The sequence below is a fragment of the Mustelus asterias genome, assembly GCF_964213995.1.
Source record: "Mustelus asterias chromosome 26 unlocalized genomic scaffold, sMusAst1.hap1.1 SUPER_26_unloc_20, whole genome shotgun sequence".
In the NCBI taxonomy this organism is placed as follows: Eukaryota; Metazoa; Chordata; class Chondrichthyes; order Carcharhiniformes; family Triakidae; genus Mustelus; species Mustelus asterias.
In genome coordinates, this window is record NW_027590088.1 from 657,091 (window position 1) to 671,625 (window position 14,535).

Genomic DNA, 14,535 nt, shown 5'->3' on the forward strand with positions numbered 1-14,535 from the left:
TGAGCAGCAAAAGGGAGCAGGGCTCCCCAATTGTTCAGCTGCTTCACTAATATGCTTCAGGAAAGAGCATCTGTCAGTACTTGACTCCAATCCACAAAACAGTGGTGATTCTAATTCCCCTCCAGTGTGAAGTGGCAAGTTTCTCAATTGCTTCATTGATCCACCAGCCAGTTACTGGATTGCAATCAATGCATCTGAGAAATAATTAAATAGGTCCAGGTGCTTCCTTTGTTTTCTCTGCCCTCAGTGGGCAGATAATTCCAGAGATTCACCACCCTCTGAGAGAAAAAGTTCCTCCTCAGCTCTGTCCTAAACTGACCCCCTTTATTTTGAGGCTGTGCTGTCTAGTTCTAGATTCCTTTCCAAGTGGAAAGAATCTCTCCACCTCTACCCTATCCAGCCCCTTCATTATCTTATAGGTCTCTATAACATCCCCCCTCAGCCTTCTGAATTCCAACGAGTACAAACCCAATCTGCTCAGTCTCTCCTCATAATCAACTCCCCTCATCTTTGGTATCAACCTGGTGAACCTTCTCTGCACTCCCTCCAAGGCCAATATATCCTTCCACAATTAAGGGGACCAATACTGCACACAGTATTCCATCTGCGGCCTCACCAATGTCCTGCACAGATGCAGCAAGACATCTCTGCTTTTATATTCCATCCCCCTTGCGATATAGGCCAACATCCCATTTGCCTTCTTGATCACCTGTTGCACCTGCAGACTGGGTTTTTGCGTCTCATGCACAAGGACCCCCAGGTCCCTTTGCACAGTATCATGTTGCAATCTTTTTCCATTTGGATAATAATCCAATTTGCTATTATTTCCTCCAAAGTGAATAACCTTGCATTTGTCCACCTTCAGTCCCGTTAGTCTACCAAGCACTGACTCCCTGGTAACATTAATTGTATTGAGTACCTCTCCTCCTACCAACCCTCTATCGTTACTATTCGGTAAACTATTTGTGTCTTCCACCGTGAAGACCGACACAAAAAACTATTTAAAGTTTCAGCCATTTCCTCATTTCCCACTATTAAATCCCCCCTCTCGTCCTCCAAGGGTCCAACATTCACTCGAGCCACTCTATTCCTTTTTATATATTTGTAAATGCTTTTACTGTCATTATTTTTATATTTAGAGCTAGCCTAGCTTCATAACCTATCTTTCCTTTCTTTATTGCTTTCTTAGTCGTTCTTTGTTGTTTCTTAAAGTTTTCCCAGTATATTTCCTCAGTATATTTCGGTGCTTTGAGGTATTAACTTTAAATGGCAGCGTTGAACCTTTGGGGTCCCATGAGAAGAGTTAATCATTCCCGGCCTTCACTCCAGAATTTTATCTTGCATTCTTTTCTCTGACTGAGTTATGGCACGGATGTTAAAGCTTTGTGTTGGGGATTGTGAATACATTGGATACTCCCTCAGTAACCTGTTCTTTTTCAAATACCGCAGAACATTTTAAAATTAAACTTCAATATTTTAGAACATAGAACATAGAACATTACAGCGCAGAACAGGCCCTTCGGCCCACGATGTTGCACCGACCAGTTAAAAAAAAAAAACTGTGACCCTCCAACCTAAACCAATTTCTTTTCGTCCATGAACCTATCTACGGATCTCTTAAACGCCCCCAAACTAGGCGCATTTACTACTGATGCTGGCAGGGCATTCCAATCCCTCACCACCCTCTGGGTAAAGAACCTACCCCTGACATCGGTTCTATAACTACCCCCCCTCAATTTAAAGCCATGCCCCCTCGTGCTGGATTTCTCCATCAGAGGAAAAAGGCTATCACTATCCACCCTATCTAAACCTCTAATCATCTTATATGTTTCAATAAGATCCCCTCTTAGCCGCCGCCTTTCCAGCGAAAACAATCCCAAATCCCTCAGCCTCTCCTCATAGGATCTCCCCTCCATACCAGGCAACATCCTGGTAAACCTCCTCTGCACCCTCTCCAAAGCCTCCACATCCTTCCTGTAATGTGGGGACCAGAACTGCACACAGTACTCCAAGTGCGGCCGCACCAGAGTTGTGTACAGTTGCAACATAACGCTACGACTCCTAAATTCAATCCCCCTACCAATAAACGCCAAGACACCATATGCCTTCTTAACAACCTTATCTACTTGATTCCCAACTTTCAGGGATCTATGCACACATACACCTCGATCCCTCTGCTCCTCCACACTATTCAAAGTCCTCCCGTTAGCCCTATACTCAACACATCTGTTATTCCTACCAAAGTGAATTACCTCACACTTCTCCGCATTAAACTTCATCCGCCACCTCTCGGCCCAACTTTGCAACCTGTCTAAGTCTTCCTGCAAACTACGACACCCTTCCTCACTGTCTACCACACCACCGACACAGCTAACTTCTCTAATCGTCAATGATTTTAAAATGAATTATCATGACAATAGATTGGGACCTACCAACTGGAACTGTGCAATCTGGCATATGTGTTCCTGACTTTTGGTGAAATAGTCCTAAAAAATGCAAAAATGAGCATGAAACCCTCTGCAATCTTCCACAGTGTGTGAACAGCCAGTTAAAGTACGCTGTGCAACAAAGTGGGCTCAATAGTTTCCACTATCGCCCTTGTGTGTCTATTTATTAACATGTGAACCCGTCTCTTCCATTACTACAAGTTTAATGCCCTCCATACCAGGATGTTGCCCTGGTATGGAGGGCATTAGCTATGAGGAGAGGTTGGAGAAACTTGGTTTGTTCTCACTGGAACGATGGAGGTTGAGGGGCGACCTGATAGAAGTCTACAAGATTATGAGGGGCATGGAAAGAAGGGATAGTCAGAAGCTTTTTCCCAGGGTGGAAGAATCAATTACTAGGGGGCATAGGTTTAAGGTGTGAGGGGCAAGGTTCAAAGGAGATGTATGAGGCAAGTTTTTTACACAGAGGGTGGTGGGTGCCTGGAACTCGCTACCAGGGAAGGTAGTGGAAGCAGATATGGTCGTGAGTTTTAAGGGGCGTCTCGATAAATACATGAATAGGATGGGAATAGAGGGATCTGGTCCCCGGAAGGGTAGGGGGTTTTAGTTCAGTCGGGGCAGCATGGTCAGTGCAGTCTTGGAGGGGCCAAAGGGCCTTTTCCTGTGCTGTAATTTTCTTTGTTCTTCACAATTTCTGAACATCGAGACTGAATTCTTTCAGGAAGGTTAGTCGATCAGAATCTCAATGAGCTGGGGAAAGATGAAATGCTGCAGATGATTCGTCACGGTGCTACCCACGTATTTGCTTCTAAAGAGAGCGACATTACAGACGAAGATATTGATGCTATATTAGAGAGGGGTGAAAGAAAGGTAAAACTAACATCAGGAACGGGAGTGCCCCTTGCTCTGCGATTCCAATCCTGCATCTTCATGGCTCCCCTGTTCAATACTCTTCTTACAATGCTGCTGCAATATTTTCATCGGCACAATAAGCCTCACTTAATCTGCATCTCAGAAAGTTCTGCAAACTGAGTATCAAAAGCTCATTGAATTAAATGCATTGGACTGTGGTGGTTTTGTTCAGTCTCTTTTACTTCATACCATTGTCATTGTGCCAAGAGGAGATGATGAAACAATTGGATTCAACCCTTAATTTCAGCTTTGGAATTGTTTGTGTTTACAGCAAAATGTTTTTGTTTAAAGCCTTTATTGTGGGTTTTGACAAAACGATTGAAATGAGTTCATCTGTCTTGGTGAAGTTAGGGCCATTGAATCAATCTTGCTCTGCTCATGTAAAGTGTTTAGCTGGTAGCTCATACCCAAGTACAAATGTATATTCTGAAATGGTTGTCATCGGCTTCACACATCAATATCTTTGTTGCTAAACAAATAATGTTGGTGTTTATATCCATTGCATCACTGGAACTAGTTTTCTCTGTAATAGGAATTACACTATCTAAAAGCTAAACTAAAGTCCCATTATTTGAAATCTCCTTGGCTTTAAATACAATGCTATTGCAACTTCTGAAGGCCCGTGGAATATGAACAATTACTTGGAGTCATTGATGTTTACAGCATGGCAACAGGCCCTTCGGCCCAACTTGTCCATGCTGCCCTTTCTTTTTTAAAACCCCTAAGCTAATCCCAATTGCCCGCATTTGGCCCATATCCCTCTAAACCAATCGTACCCATGGAACTATCTAGTATTTGTGTGGAACACAAGTCGAGACAAAACTTTGTCATAGAAGCATGGAAGGTAAGACAGGAGGAGTCCATTTGGCCCTTCGAGCCTGCTCCGCCATTCATTGTGATCATGGCTGATTGTCCAACTCCATAGCCTAATCCTGCTTTCTCCCCATAACCTTTTTATCCCATTCGTCCCAAGTGCTAGATCGAGTCACCTCTTGAATGCATTCAATGTTTTAGCATCAACACCTTCCCGCGGTAATGAATTCCACAGGGCTCACCATTCTTTGGGTGAAGAAATGTCTCCTGGTTTCGTACTAAATGGTCTGTCCCGAATCCTCAGACTGTGACCCCTAGTTCTGGACACTCCCACCATCAGGAACATCCTCCCTGCATCCGCCCTGTCTCGTCCTGTTAGAATTTTATAAGTCTCTGAGATCCCCCCCCCCCCCCTCATTCATCTGACCTCCAGTGAAAACAATCCTAACCTAGTCAATCTCTCCTCATACGTCAGTCCATTTTACCCACTGCACTAAGCTTTGATCTCAGTGAGAAGTCCCACAACACCAGGTTAAAGTCCAACAGGTTTATTTGGTATCACGAGCTTTCGGAGCGCTGCTCCTTCCTCAGGTGAGTCTCCTGATTATGGAGCATGATAGCCATGATGTGGAGATGCCGGCGTTGGACCGGGGCGGGAATGGTAAGAAGTCTCACAACGCCAGGTTAATGTTAATCAGGTGATGAAGGAGCAGTGCTCCGAAAGCTCATGATTCCAAATAAACCTGTTGGACTTTAACCTGGTGCTGTGAGACTTTTTACTGGATAGTATAGTGTCACCTCTTAAAGAAATCAGTTGCCGTTTTAGTTGAATTTTGAAGTTGCCAAAGTGGCACAAGGTGTGTGGTCCCAGAAAGTTCAGTTTTAAAATATAACCTGCCACCGCACGGTGGCACAGTGGTTAGCACTGCTGCCTCACAGCGTCAGGGACCCAGGTTCGATTCTCGACTTGGGTTACTGTCTGTACGGAGTCTCCCTGTGTCTGTGTGAGATTCCTCCGGGTGCTCCGGTTTCCTCCCACAGTCTGAAAGATGAGCTGGTTAGGGTGCATTGGCCATGCTAAATTCTCCCTCAGTGTAACTCGAACAGGCGCCGGAGTGTGGCGACTAGGGGATTTTCACAGTAACTTCATTGCAGTGTTAATGTAAGCCCACTGATGATACTAATAAATAAACTTTAAAACTTGACAAAAAGCGTACGCTAACGTTTTGCTCAAATTCTGATTAACTATTTTTTAAAACTGCTGATTAATTTTATTTCTTTCGAATGGGAGATCATGGCCAACTCTGAGTAATGCATTTTCTTCCAGTCAGCTGCAACATTCTTGCCTCTAGGTTCGATCATTATCATAGAAACTCGACAGTGCAGAAGGAGGCCATTCAGCCCATCGAGTCTGCACTGACAACAATCCCACCCCAGGCCCTATCCCACAACCCCACACATTTACCCCGCTAATCCCTCTAACCTACACATCCCTGGACACTTTGGGCAATTTAGCGTGGCCCATCAACCTGACCCCCACATCTTTGGACTGTGGGAGGAAACCGGAGCACCCGGAGGAAACCCATGCAGACACGGGGAGAACGTGCAAATTCCACACAGACGGCCACCCAAACCGGGAATTAAACCCGGATCACTGGAGCTGTGAGGCAGCAGTGCGAACCACTGTGTCACCGTGCTGCTCCTATAGATTCAATTCCAAAGTCATACAAAAGGATAATATATAAGCAAGTTTTCTTTTCTTTTAAACTTATATGTCCAAGAGGAGGAATGTTAGTACTTGGGAAATAAGCTGGGCAGTTGTTGCTGTGCCCAGAACTTCCTTTTCAACAGTATAATAAGGCATATGTACAGCAAAGCTCTCTCCAATCTGCCTTAAATTAATATCATCCTTCCATTCTCATCCCATGTTCAGTGTTGTGATTAGTTTCCACTTTCAAATAATCTATTATTGTGGACTTCCCAAATAAGATTACAATTTGATGAATGCATTTAGAGACAGTATTCTTGGTGTCATGCCCATTGAAAGTTGATTGGAAACTCAATCAGTTAATTTAGGATTTTCAACGCCCATCAACGGTGATAGATTTTCATCCAATAATCTGGGCTTCAGAAATTAAAGGTCAATGTATTAACAAATGGGACCGCACAATCTCCTTTCCTCTCTAACTTCATCCATTCCCAAACCAGTGCAGTATCTGATGAGATAATGAAACCTTGAGCTGAAATATCAAAGAGCATTTTCAACAACTTACTTCTAGATGATGAAAAATTGAAGGTATAAGTTCAGGACCATGAATATGAGTTCCATGCTCTCCGATAACCAATTCTATTCCAGGACCATGACTCACAGCGTAGGGAGAGGCCATTCGTCCAATTGTAGCCATGCTAGCTCTTTGCTAACTCCACTTCCCCTGCATTCTCCATTTAAGCCTGCACCTTCCTCTGCTTCAAATATTTATCTAATTTTCCTTCAAACAATGCAGCGATCTCTACCTGAACGGTTCTGTGCATCAAAACATTCCAAAAACCTTGAGCATCACGGTGGCGCAGTGGTTGGCGCTGCTGCCTTACAGCGCAAGGGACCTGGGATCAATTCCGGCCTCCGGTCAGTGTCTGTGTGGAGTTAGTCCAGCTCCCTCACACTATCACTCAGGAACCGCTCTCCCCCAGCACCCTGTTTTACTGACTGTATCTGTACAGGTGCTAATCCAGCTCCCTCACACTCTCACTCAGTAACCCCTCTCCCCCAGCACCCTGTGTTACTGACTGTATCTCTACTGATGTTAATACTGTTCCCTCACACTGTCACTCAGTAACCCCTCTCCCCCAGCACCCTGTGTTACTGACTGTATCTGGACTGATGTTAATCCAGCCCCCTCACACTGTCACTCAGTAAGCCCTCTCCCCCAGCACCCTGTGTTACTGACTGTATCTGTACTGATGTTAATCCAGCTCCCTCACACTGTCACTCAGTAACCCTCTTCCCCAGCACCCTGTGTTACTGACTGTATCTCTCCTGATGTTAATCCAACTCCCTCAAATTATCACTCAGTATCCCCGCTCACCCCCAGCACGCTATGTTACTGACTGTGTCGCTACGAATGTTAGTCCAGCTTCCTCACACGAACACTCAGGAACCGCTCTCCCCCAGCACCCTGTTTTACTGACTGTATCTGTACAGGTGTTAATCCAGCTCCCTCACACTCTCACTCAGGAACCGCTCTCCCCCAGCACCCTGTTTTACTGACTGTATCTGTACAGGTGTTAATCCAGCTCCCTCACACTCTCACTCACTAACCCCTCTCCCCCAGCACCCTGTGTTACTGACTGTATCTCTACTGATGTTAATACTGCTCCCTCACACTGTCACTCAGTACCCCCTCTCCCCCAGCACCCTGTGTTACTGACTGTATCTCTACTGATGTTAATACTGCTCCTTCACACTGCCACTCAGTAACCCCTCTCCCCCAGCACCCTGTGTTACTGACTGTATCTCCACCGTTGTTAATCCAGCTCCCTCACACTGTCACTCAGTAACCCCTCTCCCCCAGCACCCTGTGTTACTGACTCCATCTGTACTGATGTTAATCCAGCTCCCTCACACTGTGACTCAGTATCCCCTCTCCCCCAGCACCCTGTGATACTGACTGTATCTCTGGGTGTGCAAGTCCACAGATCCTTCAAGGTGACGTCCACAGGGGGAGAAGCTCGTGAAGAAGGCATATGGCATGCTTCCCTTTATAGGACGGGTCATCGAGTATAAAAGTTGAGGTCTGATGTTGCAGATGTATAGAACGTTGGTTCGGCCGCATTTGGAATACTGCGTCCAGTTCTGGTCGCCACACTACCAGAAGGACGTGGAGGCTTTGGAGAGAGTACAGAGGAGGTTTACCAGGATTTTGCCTGGTATGGAGGGGCTTAGTAATGAGGAGAGATTGGGTCAACTGGGGTTGTTCTCCCTGGGAAGACGGAGGATGAGGGGAGACTTAATAGAGGTGTATAAAATTATGAAAGGCACAGATAGGGTGAACGGTGGGAAGCTTTTCCCCAGGTCGGCGGTGACGTTCACGAGGGGTCACAGGTTCAAGGTGAAGGGGGGGAGGTTTAACACAGATATCAGAAGGACATATTTTACACAGAGGGTGCTGGGGGCCTGGAATGCGCTGCCGGGCAAGGTGGTGGAGGCGGACACACTGGGAACGTTTAAGACTTATCTAGATAGCCACATGAAAGGAGTGGGAATGGAGGGATACAAAAGAATGGTCTAGTTTGGACCAGGGAGCGGCACGGGCATGGAGGGCCGAAGGGCCTGTTCCTGTGCTGTTTTGTTCTTTGTTCAACTGATGTTAATCCAGCTCCCTCACACTGTCACTCAGTAACCCCTCTCTCCCCAGCACCCTGTGTTACTGACTGTATCTCTACTGATGTTAATCCAGCTCCCTCACACTGTCACTCAGTAACCCCTCTCCCCCAGCACCCTGTGTTACTGACTGTATCTGTGCCGATGTTAATCCAGCTCCCTCACACTGTCACTCAGTAACCCTTCTCCCCCAGCACCCTGTGTTACTGACTGTATCTGTACTGATGTTAATCCAACTCCCTCACACTGTCACTCAGTCACCCCTCTCCCCCAGCACACTGTGTTACTGACTGTATCTCTACTGATGTTAGTCCAGCTCCCTCACACTGTCACTCAGTAACCCCTCTCCCCCAGCACCCTGTGTTACTGACTGTGTCTGTACTGATGTTAATCCAGCTCCCTCACACTGTCACTCAGTAACCCCTCTCCCCCAGCACCCTGTGTTACTGACTGTATCTGTACTGATGTTAATCCAGATCCCTCACACTGTCACTCAGTAACCCCTCTCCCCCCAGCACCCTGTGTTGCTGACTGTATCTCTCCTGATGTTAATCCAACTCCCTCAAATTATCACTCAGTATCCCCGCTCCCCCCAGCACCCTGTGTTACTGACTGTATCTGTACTGATGTTAATCCAACTCCCTCACACTGTCACTCAGTCACCCCTCTCCCCCAGCACCCTGTGTTACTGACTGTATCTCTACTGATGTTAGTCCAGCTCCCTCACACTGTCACTCAGTAACCCCTCTCCCCCAGCACCCTGTGTTACTGACTGTGTCTGTACTGATGTTAATCCAGCTCCCTCACACTGTCACTCAGTAACCCCTCTCCCCCAGCACCCTGTGTTACTGACTGTATCTGTACTGATGTTAATCCAGATCCCTCACACTGTCACTCAGTAACCCCTCTCCCCCCAGCACCCTGTGTTCCTGACTGTATCTCTCCTGATGTTAATCCAACTCCCTCAAATTATCACTCAGTATCCCCGCTCCCCCCAGCACCTTGTGTTACTGACTGTATCTGTACTGATGTTAATCCAACTCCCTCACACTGTCACTCAGCCACCCCTCTCCCCCAGCACCCTGTGTTACTGACTGTATCTCCACTGATGTTAGTCCAGCTCCCTCACACTGTCACTCAGTAACCCCTCTCCCCCAGTACCCTGTGTTACTGACTGTCTCTGTACTGATGTTAATCCAGCTCCCTCACACTGTCACTCAGTAACCCCTCTCCCCCAGCACCCTGTGTTACTGACTGTATCTGTACTGATGTTAATCCAGATCCCTCACACTGTCACTCAGTAACCCCTCTCCCCACAGCACCCTGTGTTCCTGACTGTATCTCTCCTGGTGTTAATCCAACTCCCTCAAATTATCACTCAGTATCCCCGCTCCCCCCAGCACCCTGTGTTACTGACTGTGTCGCTACGAATGTTAGTCCAGCTCCCACGCACTGTTACTCAGTAACCCTTGTCCCGCTCAGCACCCTGTGTTCCTGACTGTATCTCCACAGTTGTTAATCCAGCTCCCTCACACTGTCACTCAGTAACCCCTCTCCCCCAGCACCCTATGTTACTGACTGTGTCTCTACTGATGTTAGTCCAGCTCCCTCACACTGTCACTCAGTCACCGCTCTTCCCCAGCACCCTGTGTTACTGACTGTGTCTCGACTGATGTTAATCCAGCTCCCTCGCACTGTCACTGAGTATCCCCTCTCCCCCAGCACCCTGGGTTACTGGCTGTATCTCTACTGATAATCCAGCTCCCTCACACTGTCACTCAGTAACCCCTCTCCCCCAGCACCATGTGTTACTGACTGTATCTCTACTGATGTTAATCCAGCTCCCTCACACTCTCACTTACTAACCCCTCTCCCCCAGCACCATGTGTTACTGACTGTATCTCTACTGATGTTAATACTGCTCCCTCACACTGTCACTCAGTACCCCCTCTCCCCCAGCACCCTGTGTTACTGACTATATCTGTTCAGATGTCAATCCAGCTCCCTGAGACATTCACCAAGTGACCCCTCTCCCCCAGCACCCTTTGTTGCTGACTGTATCTCTCCTGATGTTAATACTGCTCCCTCACACTGTCACTCAGTAACCCCTCTCCCCCAGCACCCTGTGTTACTGACTGTATCTCTACTGATGTTAATACTGCTCCCTCACACTGTCACTCAGTAACCCCTCTCCCCCAGCACCCTGTGTTACTGACTGTATCTCTACCGTTGTTAATCCAGCTCCCTCACACTGTCACTCAGTAACCCCTCTCCCCCAGCACCCTGTGTTACTGACTTCATCTGTACTGAATGTTAATCCAGCTCCCTCACACTGTGACTCAGTATCCCCTCTCCCCCAGCACCCTGTGTTACTGACTGTATCTCTGGGTGTGCAAGTCCACAGATCCTTGAAGTTGACGTCCACAGGGGGAGAAGCTCGTGAAGAAGGCATATGGCATGCTTCCCTTTTTGGAACGGGGCATCGAGTATAAAAGTTGGGGTCTGATGTTGCAGATGGAACGAACGTTGGTTCGGCCGCATTTTGAATACTGCGTCCAGTTCTGGTCGCCAAACTACCAGAAGGACGTGGAGGCTTTGGAGAGAGTACAGAGGAGGTTGACCAGGATGTTGCCTGGTATGGAAGGGCTTAGTTTTGAGGAGAGATTGGGTCAACTGGGGTTGTTCTCCCTGGGAAGACGGAGGATGAGGGGAGACTTAATAGAGGTGTATAAAATTATGAAAGGCATAGATAGGGTGAACGGTGGGAAGCTTTTCCCCAGGTCGGCGGTGACGTTCACGAGGGGTCACAGGTTCAAGGTGAAGGGGGGGAGGTTTAACACAGATATCAGAAGGACATATTTTACACAGAGGGTGCTGGGGGCCTGGAATGCGCTGCCGGGCAAGGTGGTGGAGGCGGACACACTGGGAACGTTTAAGACTTATCTAGATAGCCACATGAACGGAGTGGGAATGGAGGGATACAAAAGAATGGTCTAGTTTGGACCAGGGAGCGGCACGGGCTTGGAGGGCCGAAGGGGCTGTTCCTGTGCTGTTTTGTTCTTTGTTCAACTGATGTTAATCCAGCTCCCTCACACTGTCACTCAGTAACCCCTCTCCCCCCGGCACCCTGTGTTACTGACTGTATCTCTACTGATGTTAGTCCAGCTCCCTCACACTGTCACGCAGTAACGCCTCTCCCCCAGCACCCTGTGTTACTGACTGTATCTCTACTGATGTTAATCCAGCTCCCTCACACTGTCACTCAGTAACCCCTCTCCCCCAGCACCCTGTGTTACTGACTGTATCTCTACTGATGTTAATCCAGCTCCCTCACACTGTCACTCAGTAACCCCTCTCCCCCAGCACCCTGTGTTACTGACTGTGTCTGTACTGATGTTAATCCAGCTCCCTCACACTGTCACTCAGTAACCCCTCTCCCCCAGCACCCTGTGTTACTGACTGTATCTGTACTGATGTTAATCCAACTCCCTCAAATTATCACTCAGTATCCCCGCTCCCCCCAGCACCCTGTGTTACTGACTGTGTCGCTACGAATGTTAGTCCAGCTCCCAAGCACTGTCACTCAGTAACCCCTCTCACCCAGCACCCTGTGTTACTAACTGTGTCGCTACGAATGTTAGTCCAGCTCCCACGCACTGTCACTCAGTAACCCTTGTCCCGCTCAGCACCCTGTGTTCCTGACTGTATCTCCACAGTTGTTAATCCAGCTCCCTCACACTGTCACTCAGTAACCCCTCTCCCCCAAAACCCTGTGTTACTGACTGTATCTCTGCTGATGTTAGTCCAGCTCCCTCACGCTGTCACTCAGTAACCCCTCTCCCCCAGCACCCTATGTTACTGACTGTGTCTCTACTGATGTTCGTCCAGCTCCCTCAGACTGTCACTCAGTAACCCCTCTTCCCCAGCACCCTGTGTTACTGACTGTGTCTCGACTGATGTTAATGCAGCTCCCTAGCACTGTCACTCAGTAACCCCTCTCCCCCAGCACCCTGTGTTACTGACTGTATCTCTACTGATAATCCAGCTCCCTCACACTGTCACTCAGTAACCCCTCTTCCCCAGGACCATGTGTTACTGACTGTATCTCTACTGATGTTAATCCAGCTCCCCCACACTGTCACTCAGTAACCCCTCTCCCCCAGCACCCTGTTTAACTGACTGTATCTGTACAGGTGCTAACCCAGCTCCCTCACGCTGCCACCAAGTGACCCCTCTCCCCCAGCACACTCTGTTACTGACTGTATCTGTTCAGATGTTAATCCAGCTCCCTGAGACTGTCACTCAGTAACCGCTCTCCCCCAGCACCCTGTGTTACTGACTGTATCTCTACTGATGTGAATCCAGCTCACTCACACTGTCACTCAGTAACCCCTCTCCCCCAGCACCCTGTGTTAATGACTGTATCTGTACTGATGTTAATCCAGCTCCCTCACACTGTCACTCAGTAACCCCTCTCCCCCAGCACCCTGTTTTACTGACTGCATCTGTACTGATGTTAATCCAGCTCTCTGACACTGTCACTCAGTAACCCCTCTCCCCCAGCACCCTGTGTTACCGACTTTATCTCTCCTGATGTTAATCCAATTCCCTCAAATTATCACTCAGTATCCCCGCTCCCCCCAGCACCCTGTGTTCCTGACTGTGTCGCTATGAATGTTAATCCAGCTCCCTCACACTGTCACTCAGTAACCCCTCTCCCCCAGCACCCTGTGTTACTGACTGTTTCTCTACTGATGTTAATCCAGCTCCCTCACACTGTCACTCAGTAACCCCCTCCCCCAGCACCCTGTGTTACTGACTGTTTCTCTCCTAATGTTAATGCACTTCAGCAGTCACGGGCATTCAGCCTTGGATCTTCAGGTTAGCGTTCTCCAAGGCGGCCTTCACGACACAGGACAGCGCAGAGTCGCTGAGCAGAAAACGATAGCCAAGTTCCGCACACTCGAGGACGGCCTCAACCGGGATATTGGGTTCATGTCACACTATTTGTAGCCCCCACAGCTTGCCTGGACCTGCAATGTTTCACTGGCTGTCTTGTCTGGAGACAATACACATCTTTTTAGTCTGTCTTAATGCTCTCTCCACTCACGTTCTTTGTATCTTAAAGACTTGATTAGCTGTAAGTATTCGCATTCCAACCATTATTCATGAAAATTGAGTCTGTGTCTTTATAAGCCCTGTCTGTGAACAGAATTCCTACTCACCTGAAGAAGGGGCTTGGAGCTCCGAAAGCTTGTGTGGCTTTTGCTACCAAATAAACCTGTTGGACTTTAACCTGGTGTTGTTAAACATCTTACTGTGTATGGCTTTAGCCAGTGCATTATAACGGTTGGAATGTGAGTCTTTACAGGTAAGCAAGTCTGAAAGGTACAGACAATGTGAGTGGAGAGAGGGTTAAGCAGCGGTGAAAGATGTGTATTGTCTCCAGACAGGACAGTTAGTGAGATTCTGCAAGGCCAGGCAAGTCGTGGGGGTTACAGACAGAAACATAGAAAGCTACAGCACAAAACAGGCCCTTCGGCCCCAAACGTTTTGCCGAACATATCCCTACCTTTTAGGCCTACCTATAACCCTCCATCCTATTAAGTCCCATGTAATCATCCAGGAGTCTCTTAAAAGACCCTATTGAGTTTGCCTCCATCACCACTGACGGCAGCCGATTCCACTCGCCCACCACCCTCTGTGTGAAAAAACTGCCCCTAACATTTCCCCAGTACCTACCAGCCCCCCCCCCCCCCCCCCCCCCGCCCCAGCAACTTAAACCTGTGTCCTCTCATAGCAGCCATTTCCACCCTGGGAAAAAGCCTCTGAGCCTCTCAACACCTTATATACCTCTCTTAGGTCTCCTCTCATCCTACGTCTCTCCAAGGAGAAAAGACCGAGCTCCCTCAGCGTAACCTCATAAGGCATGCCACTCATTCCAGGCAACATCCTTGTAAATCTCCTCTGCACCCTTTCAAT

At 48.0% G+C, this 14,535-nt stretch overlaps 1 pseudogene; it reads left to right on the forward strand.

The window, feature by feature from the left end:
• LOC144482127 (SWI/SNF-related matrix-associated actin-dependent regulator of chromatin subfamily A member 5-like) overlaps positions 1-14,535 on the forward strand; it is a 56,425-nt pseudogene that overhangs the window by 40,697 nt on the left and 1,193 nt on the right.